Source organism: Protopterus annectens, chromosome 11.part0 (genome assembly GCF_019279795.1).
Source record: "Protopterus annectens isolate FY-2018-M chromosome 11.part0, PAN1.0, whole genome shotgun sequence".
Classification (NCBI taxonomy): Eukaryota; Metazoa; Chordata; order Ceratodontiformes; family Protopteridae; genus Protopterus; species Protopterus annectens.
Window position 1 is genome coordinate 1,069,838,645 of NC_056745.1, and position 10,000 is coordinate 1,069,848,644.

Sequence of the window (10,000 nt, forward strand, 5' to 3'; positions counted from 1 at the left end):
CTGCAAGACACAATCTGATGTGTCTAGGCAATGGAATATTGATTTGAGCAAACCAAATACACGTTCTATTATATTCCTAGTTTGAGAGTGGCTATAATTGTATCTCCCACTAGATGCCTTTGTGGAACATTACCTGTAGCGAATTTTGCATGCAGGTCATAGGTGTGCCTTATGTGCGAGTCATGAAAAATGCCAAGGTAACCTACACACACACACACACACTGTAGATGATTCCTTGTGTATTACACACAACTTGACAGTTAATGGAGTGGTGTCCTTTTCTTTTGATGTGCCTCCTTTTCTGTTCACTGAGTGTGGCTTTTATTTCTATATGTGTGCAGACTGTGGTATCCAAAACCCCAGAGAAGACTGCTATGACATAAAACTGTTGCATCTCTGTTGCTCGCTCCTCTGGGGTACATGGGAACCAAATATGATCCCTTTCATGTTGCAACATTGCATTTTGAAAATGATGGAAGATTCTAGAAGCTGAGGCCTGTAAACCCCCTAATATATCCCCTGTGGTTCTCTGAAATGTCCCTGTAGCTAGAATTTATAATGCTACACATACCTTTGTTTCCACTGGGATGGGGTCTCCAGGATTTCCCTGGGGTCTGAGGTAAAGGCAGCAGATGTTGCATATTTCCTCTATTGTTTCCTTGTTCACCATGTTATCAATTTACAATTTCTGCATCATGTTGTCCATGATATGTCAAATGGGGCCTGAACACCCTTTTCCTTCTTGACAAGGTCTAGCATCAGCAGGCACAGCAGCACCTTGAATTAAAGCCTGTTGCACATACAGATTAATGATAGCAGCAACAACTCCTAACATTTTATTCTAAGTATCTTCAGAGATGTATTTCAAAGAGTTTTGCATTTCAAAGTAAAAGGGAACACTGAGTGTACATGTTCACTTTATACATTCCTGAATTGCTCCACCATGTTGGATTGGTTAATTAGCATGCAATTCAACTATTATGCTTTCATTAGCATACTGTGCTGTTTACCCTTGATTTTAAGCCATGCACAATATGCACAGCTGTTTAACAGATAGCAAACAGAACACTATCATGTGACACACACACATGATAGCAGCACTAAGTGCAGGTGTTCATGAATTTATCCCATTATTGTTTGTACACTAATCTACTTATATTGAACTACACTTCTCTCCTTAAATTATCTCTGCCTCGTAATTATATCATTCAAGTTGCCTTTGCTTTGTCTTGTGCTGTCTGCATGTGCTCTCTTACTGGGGTTGCATGTATATACAACCTGGTGTATATTGTGTTATTGAGCACCCTAGCCCCTGTTTGTGGCTGCTAGCAGGTGTTCCAGCCATGAACAGGTGCTACTGAATGTGCAGACTTCTTTGCAGCTTGAATATTTAATGAATACCACTGTTCATCATGCTAACACAAATGGAGTGTATAGGCTTAGCTTGATGTGCACACACATTAATGAATCCCCAGCATATCTTCTTTGCCAACACACTTTGCTCAACAAGCAGATCATTGACAGTTGTACAAGATGCAGAATATTCACTTTCCTCAGTATTGTGTGATCTCAAAGTTAGGATATTTAAGTAGTGGGGGTGGAAATCATTTTTATTTTGCATAGTTCAAGCTTATGCCTTGATGCATTGTTTTCATCCCATTGCAGTCCATATTTACTGAGTCAGTCTACTGAAAATATAAATATATGATGTCAGTATGCAGATATGATTATTATTGTATCTATGTAAAATGTAACCATATTAACTATGCATTTTAAGATTTCTTGCAAAATGTATGCACATGGATCCCATGAGGTCCATTTTATGTTTATTTTGTATTTCTGTTTTTCTATCTTGATGACTACTGTGCTAATATGAATTTCCTGTTCTATTTGTTTTCATTTGTGAATACTATTTACTCATTCCCCCAGATTTACGAAACCCTTTATAACGTGCAGGATTAGTTTAAGAGCTATTTTTGGCAATATGGCCGACGTGCGATCCAGGAACGAGCTCTCGGGAAGTGCACATGAGCTTTTAGGCTAATCCTGCACGGATCGAGCTCCTGTATGCAAATTACCTTCATTGCATGTGAAAACTATGCAAATGAGGGTAATATGCGATCCAGGAAGCTGGCAGCTGTCTGTGCAGGACAAATGCAGTGTGCAGAAATGTACTCGGTTAGTAACAGAGTACAGTTCAGTAAAGTCAGAAATGAATGTAGCCCAAGCCAAAAGAATAAAGTCAGCACAACAGGACCCGAAAAGCAACAATTAAGTACAATGCTGTAAATCCTTTTGCGTGGCCAATACCAACACAAACGCAGCTTATTCAAAAGCTTTTATTAGATCTCCAAATTAAAATTTAATTAATTTAGAGTACAGTTCAGCTATCTACAAAACGGAGCTATGACAGATCCAAATAAAGGCTGCATTTCATTGAGGAAGCATGGCAATGACCAAGTAGAAGGCCATTGGCATTGCAAAATGTTTAATAAATAAAAAAAAAAAATTAAATTTTTTTTCACCGATCTCGACGAGTTAAGTATAGGGCAGTGATGCACAAATGAAATCAGGGAGAAATCAATTAAATAAACCTAAAATAAGCATTCTAACTAAAACCAGTATTTTGCCATGCAAGTCAATGGCAGTCAGAAGACAACCTGGCCAGTGCGTAATGGTTGCTAAGGGGGGAGGCTCAGTGTGGGATATGTAATTATGCATTAGCAGGCAATCCTATGCAAATGAGGGAAGGGTTAGTGAATCCCAGATTTTCCCTGGGTATGAGACAGATCCCAAGAGTGTAAGAGTATAAATAGCTGGGTGCAAGACTAGGATATAGGTGACATCATGGGGGGGGTCAGGCATGCTGTAAGTGGATTGGAGACCTCTGGCTCGGGATTGCTCCTAGCGTAGCACAGCTAAGCTAGGGGTGTGTCTAAACCTGCCTAGCACTCTTTACAAAGTGTAAGCGGGTGTGCGTGCTGAGCACTGGGTTGTACAGGAAGAAAAAAGGAAGTTAAACAAGGAAAAAGCAGCTCCATGCACATTTGAGCACTCCATTCGCACAGCGCGTACACTGGCCTAAACAGGGAGGCAATGGGAAGGGAAAACAGCAGTAGGAAGGTAATCAAGGAGACCTAGTTGAGCCAGGTGAAATGTATCAAAATCAGCTAATCACACAAGAAGCAGACCAGCCCAGCCCAGAACACCACTATAAACCAAGTAAACACCTACCCCCCTGGTTTTTCCACACTCTACACCACCGGTGTATACAAGCAAGGAAATTTTAAAACTAAACCTACAAATTGAGAAGGGCTGCAGCAGGCAACATAGAACAAAATGTGCAAGAGGTTGAGGGTGGTGAGGATGTCAGTGCTGCCGAACAACCCACAGTGAGGAGACAGAGAAGAGTGTACAGACCCAGGGTAATCTACCAGGGGCTACATGAGCTGGATATAGTGGAGCACTAAAGGGTGGACAGAGACCTCCTACAGCAAATCGTTGAGCTGTGCAGGCCACACCTGACACACCACAATGACTGAGGGGAACCCATCCCAGTGGATACCAAAGTATGTGTAAGCCTAAGTATACTAGCCACAGGTACCTCCCAAACTACAACTGGGGATAACATAGGCATCTCACAGGCATCAGCATCCAGAGTATTCCACCAATTCCTGGATGCCATGTCAGCACATGCCAGTGAGCATGTACTTTTCTGCAACACACGTGAGGTGTTGACCCGCAATATGCGTCTCTTCCACCAAATAGCTAACTACCCTGGGGTAGTGGGTGCTATAGACTGCATGCACTTACGCATCAAAGCACCACTTGGTGAGCAGGGTAGGGCCTACATCAACAGCAGGGGCATCCCCTCCATCAACTGCCAGGTCATATGTGATGCCCAGGGCATTATACTGAATGTGTGTGCTGGCTGCCCTGGAAGCTATGATGATTCACACATATGGTGACTGGTGCAGCTGCACCCCAGATTTGCTGATGTGGACATCCGCTACAATCACCTAGTGGGGGATGCTGGGTTCTCACTGGAGCCGTGGCTGATGACACCCATCAGAAATGCACACACACCTGAACAATAACGCCATAATGATGCACATGCACAGGCCAGACATATAATAGAGCATGCATTTGGGATGCTCAGGTCATGGTTCAGGTGTCTGGAAACATCCAGTGGAGCCCTGCAGTATTCACCAGCTACATGTACCCATATAGTAATGGTATGTGCTATGCTACACAATGTGATCCTGCAGAAACAGCTGCAGCAGGAACAGCATGGGGCAGGGCCACACAGCCCCCCACCAATGCCAAGGCCTTTGCAGGTACAGAGTGACTCAGAGGAGAAACAAACTGAGCCTCCTCCAGTAGGCAGAATGGGGCATGCCCAGTATGCCCTGGCCTTGGCAAAGAGGCAACGCATAGCATATGCACTGGCACAGTAGGGCCCCAGGGAATGACACCTCTCTCTGACTGTCACAGACAGTAAAAGGGATGCCAAACATGACACTACCTGTGCTTAACCATGTATAGGGAGTGTACTATGTGCATCTAACATAGGCAGCCCTCCAGCACCATCCGCAAGTCCGGCACACCCTCAAGGTAAGTCAATCAACCTACCAATTGTCAAATGGAGTAGAATGTGTTTTACCTGTAGCTATGGTTTGGATGTGAACATGCAAGGGAATTGGATGGCCGGATGTCAAGGCAGCAGAGAGTAGACACCCATAGTGTCAGCATGAGATCTGTAACACACACTGGATTCACCATAGTATCCAGTACTACACAAGATGACAAAACCCACTGCAGGAAATGGCCTGAGCAACAGGGGTGTCCATAAGAGCCACACATACTAGTCAGGAAGGATCACATAACTAGCAACAGTCTTGGCCAGCAGGACAGGTGAAGACAAATGCAAACAAATGCTGTACTATGGCCCCCGAATGTGCCCTATGGTTAACCCCACTCCCAGACCTACACAGACAGACTGCAGCAGGCCAGGCAGTCGGATGTAAGTTGTGAAGGCTAGGAAGTCAGACACTAATATGTAGGTAAACAAATCTAGGATCTGTACTACACTGTAAGCCCTAGCCAGCAGGATAAGTAAGACTAAAGACTGAAATAGAGTACCTGACTTACCAGTACAGTCCTAGCAAATGTGTACAAGTGTCAGGTGCACCCCCAATACAACGTACACATAGAGTAACAGTCAGGTGTGCCCCCCCAGTCCTGTGTAGAACAATAGAAACTGTCAGGTGCCCCCCCCCGCTATGCAGCAATGTAGCAACAGTCAATGGCAAATGACCGATGGATACCCTGCAGACACAGCATGCTACCCGTTGGTGTACAACAAAAGGTCAGCACTGCAGTACAAACAACCTGGATGTGATCCACACATGCAACACAAATGGCCATACTGGGCATGCTCACACACTTAGAGGAATGAAGGCAATGTCAGTCAACAACATACTGAGAGGTCATGCTGGGCATGCTCACACACTTTAACACATGAAGGCCATATCTGTGAACACCAGTGGACCAGATATATCTGGTAGTTGCGGTTCTCAGTGTGAACATATGTCAGTATGCACCACTCCTGCCTTGCACACAGAGTGGATAGGAATGCAGGCAAATATGTAAGGACAACACACTATAATAAACCACAGGCACACGGGCATAGATGTGAGGAAGAGGGTGACTGTGACAAGGATCCATGCGGGCCTGTCCCAAATGGCACACAGCCTAAGGGCCCCCAACACATGAGGTGCAGATGTGACCCACTGCAGATACTAGCCACCAGTACCTCTCAGCATGACAGACTATGTGGTGTACGTGCCAGCTGTGCAACAAAACTGTACAAGGAAGCAGCCATCTAGTAGCTGTATACATGCACCTGTGACATATGACCCCATGTGTGCCCACATGTGGCATGTCAACCCCTACATGAATGGGGTATGGCCCATGAGCACACTGCCCTCCCCATAGCAGTAGTATGACAAGCTTGCTGAGGTCATCCAATGTGAATTACACCTTTGGGAGAGCTATAGCTCAGTAAAGTGCATGGCACGTCCAATAACTGCGTACTGCTGTAGTGACAGAGTAGTTAGGTAGTAGTACTAACCCCAAACCTGTCAATTGTGTGTGTTTGTGTGTGTGCCTGTCTGCCTCTGACTGTGTAGAGTGAAATGCTTGTTAGGCTACTCACACTTCATTCAATACATATATTAAACTTTGGCAAGGCTGCTGATGTCACTCACCGAGACGTACACCTCTGGGAACATAATAGCCCGGTAATCACCATGGCGCATCCTGTAAATGCATATTGCTGTAATGATAAACTAGTTAGGTAGGTGTTTGAACCCCAGCTGTGGTGTCTGTATGTGTGTCTAACTGGGTAGAGAGCAATGCATTTTAGGCTACCCACACTCCGTACAATACAATTACACTACTTTGCCAAGGCTGCTGATGTCACTCATCTAGAAGTACACATCTGGGAACGTGCTAGCCCATTAATCGCCGTAACGTGTCCTGTAACAGCATATTGTTGTAGTGTGATACACTAGTTAGTTAGGTGTTCAAACCCCAGCAGTGGCATTTGTGTGTGTGTCTGACTGACCACAGCAATGCTTTGTAGGCTACTCACACTCCATACAATACAAATACACTACTTTACCAAGGCTGCTGATGTCACTGACCAAGAAATACACCTCTGGGAAATTGATAGCCCAGTAATCACTGTAACATGTCCTATAACTGCATACTGCTGTAGTGTGGTAAACTAGTTAGGTAGGTGTCCGAGCCCCAGCCCTGGCAACTGTGTGAGTCTGTGTGTGTCTCTGAATGGGTAGAGAACAATGCGTTTTATGCTACTCACACTCCATACAATACAAATGCTCTACTTTGCCAAGGTGGCTGATGTCACTCACCTAGATGTACACCTCTGGGAATGTGGTAGCCCAGTAATCACCATAGCATGTTCTGTAACTGTGTACTGCTGTAGTGTGATTTAGAATGGTGGTAGTGTTCCATCTCCATCCATGCCAGTTCCGGATGCGATGTGTGTGTCTAAGTGTCTGTGTACAGAGCAATGCATTATATGCTACTCACCCGCAGTACATTACAAATGCCCTACTTTGATAGTACTGCTGATGTCATTAATTGTGAAATACACCTTTAAGGAATATGTACTTCAGTAATGTCCATGGTGTGTTATACAACTGCGTAGTGCTGTAGTGTAGTAAACTAGTTAGGTAGGGGTTCTACTCCCAGACATGACAGGTGTGTGTGTGTGTGTGTGTGTGTGTGTGTGTGTGTGTGTGTGTGTGTGTGTGTTTGTTTGTAACCTGTATCCTGTGTAGATTTGGTTGTGAGTCTGACACCTGTGGGCAATGTGGAGGGGTTTTGCTAATTTAATTTATGGTGGCCCTACAATATATCACAATGTCAACCATACAGGGATAACAGATGTAAATGGCTGAGAGGCTGGGGTGCAAAGCCATAGCCATACATCTGACATTAAGGCCTGCCAATCACAGTTAGCAACCCCACTGTGCCTTCACATGTGACTCACAAGGGACATACCATGCCTGACAACATGGCCTGTATGGACAGATGACACTGACATCAGGAAATGCTGTTAGCATGCTATCAATGTAGGTGCAGGGTAGATCTGATGACCAGTACCACTCCCTGCCACACATGGGCAAGACTGGCACATCTGATGATAAGCTGTGTTCACAGCATGGGCCAGACACCCCAAGTACAATTCCACATGTCACTGTACATACATGTGGGAGGTGTGCACCATCGAAGTCATGAACTAGGGAACACAGACATGGCAAGTGATGCACAGCATTGGCCACACACAATAGTCACCCAGGTGACTGGAAGACGGATGCACTACCCACCTGTGTGGGCAAATGCAGATGTTACAGGCCTGTGCCACAATGCAGACCATTGGCATGTGGGCTGATGCCAAGGTATACCCATCGCCTACCTTGTATAGCCTGCTGGCACTGTTGGCCACCACACACCCATGCAAACATGCACCCATGCCTGTCCGAACTGGACCCTGTGTGTTCATGTGTGTGTTGTATGGTATGTATGTCCACATCCACATGCGCTACTCCTCCCAGGGCACAGTGAAGCATGCTTCCTTATGTCTAACACCCCATCATACTCACTGCCCATATGACCTCCGTATCACCCGTGTGGTGCATGTATTCCCTGAACATTGATGTATTGTGGCAATCCCACTTGTGATGGGTTGCACTCCTGGCCCTGCCAAGTGTGTTAATGTGTGTGCGTCCCTGTGTGAGTGTGCCTGTGCTGACGCTGGAACCTGTTCATGCGGACAGGCATGTGTACGTCACCTACTGTATATCTACCGTATCCCTGTTGCAGATGTCACTCACCATCACATATATGTTCTGAATGCTCCCCAACAGATAACCCATGTGGTGCATCCAATAACAGCATCGAGCTGTGATAGCACTACATAGCTGTCAGGTGTTTGATACTCTGTGCTGGTAGGTGTGTGACACAAACATGTGTAGGTTTTACCCTCCCACCCCTCCTTGACATGTATTTGCCTCTGTCTGCCTCCCTCACTCCCTCTCTGGTGGATGTGGAGGGCCACACCTGCATTGCTTAGGCAGCAACATGTGTATTTAACGTGATGCTCATGATCAGCTGATGGGCCTCTGCAGGAATTGCAGCCCTTCCCTAGCCGATTGCATGTAGAACAGGTGTGGTAACATTCCCATAGCCAATTGCATGGAAATGCACTCCAATACCTGGGAACATCCTAGTAGTGTTGGCCCTTGTCTGTCACTGTGAGCAGGAGCTAGAACTGTCGTTTAGCAAACAGAATTCCACATGGGTTGGGGATTTACCTCTAACAACATACACTGTGGGTAGAGGGCAACAAACATGAGGGGGATGTGCCTGACCTGACTATGAACTGTAAGTGCTGCTATACTGCATATTTAGTAATGTTGGATTAACAGTGTTTGTCTGGATATGCCTGTCATACATGTCGCAATACCTATCATGTCAGTTCCATGTATATCAGGAATCCCCATCTGCAGGCTCATCTGCAGACTGGGCAGTGTTGTACCTTTGGTGTCATGTGTTAGCCACAATGCATTTATGCCGAAGGTAGTGTGAAGATTGCAGTCTGTTGATGGTGAAGTCTGTGACAGTTACTGACTACATATCCCTCATTGGACATATGTTGCAACATACCCTGTTACAATGGTAGATTACTGAGGGTATCACAGCAACGTGTCTATACTGGCCCTGTGTATGTGCTGTCAGCCATATCTCTGTCAACCATTGCATATATGTCATGCATGAAGTGGTGCATTTGTGCTGTACACCGTAAATAGTGTTAGCATATCTGATAACACGTCAGTGATATATCAGAGTACTACACATGTCATGTACAGTAGGGGTTACACTTAATTCCATACCCTGGAAATCCTGTGGATGTTTCTACAATACTGAGGTTTGTGTAGTGATGGTGAATGTCGGCAATGTGTGTATTGTTAATATGTACTATGGCCTGTGTACAGACTGTGGTAGATGTCACTGCTCTAGCTCCCCTTCTATCTGTTGTTACATGCTGCCCCACTGTATGTTACCATTGTACCTTACATGTGTGTAGGGCCAGACACTCACATGTCCCATACCACAGACAGACATCAGACCAGACTGCGTAGCAGTATATATAGGGTCATTCTGTGATTGGCACATATGAGGATGGTGTAGGACAGATAGTCCATATAAAGTACTATTATGCTAGTGTACCATATGTGGATGTGGCTGTGTTTACATTGGTTGTGGTTATGCACTGTCACACAGGTGTATCCTACCCTGTGCTGTGACATAGCTGTTGAGCCTGATATATATGCAGGTACTGTACCATGATAACCTTAGGATGTCTGACAGTAGTCAATAGCACACATGTTATGAGCAGATGTCACCT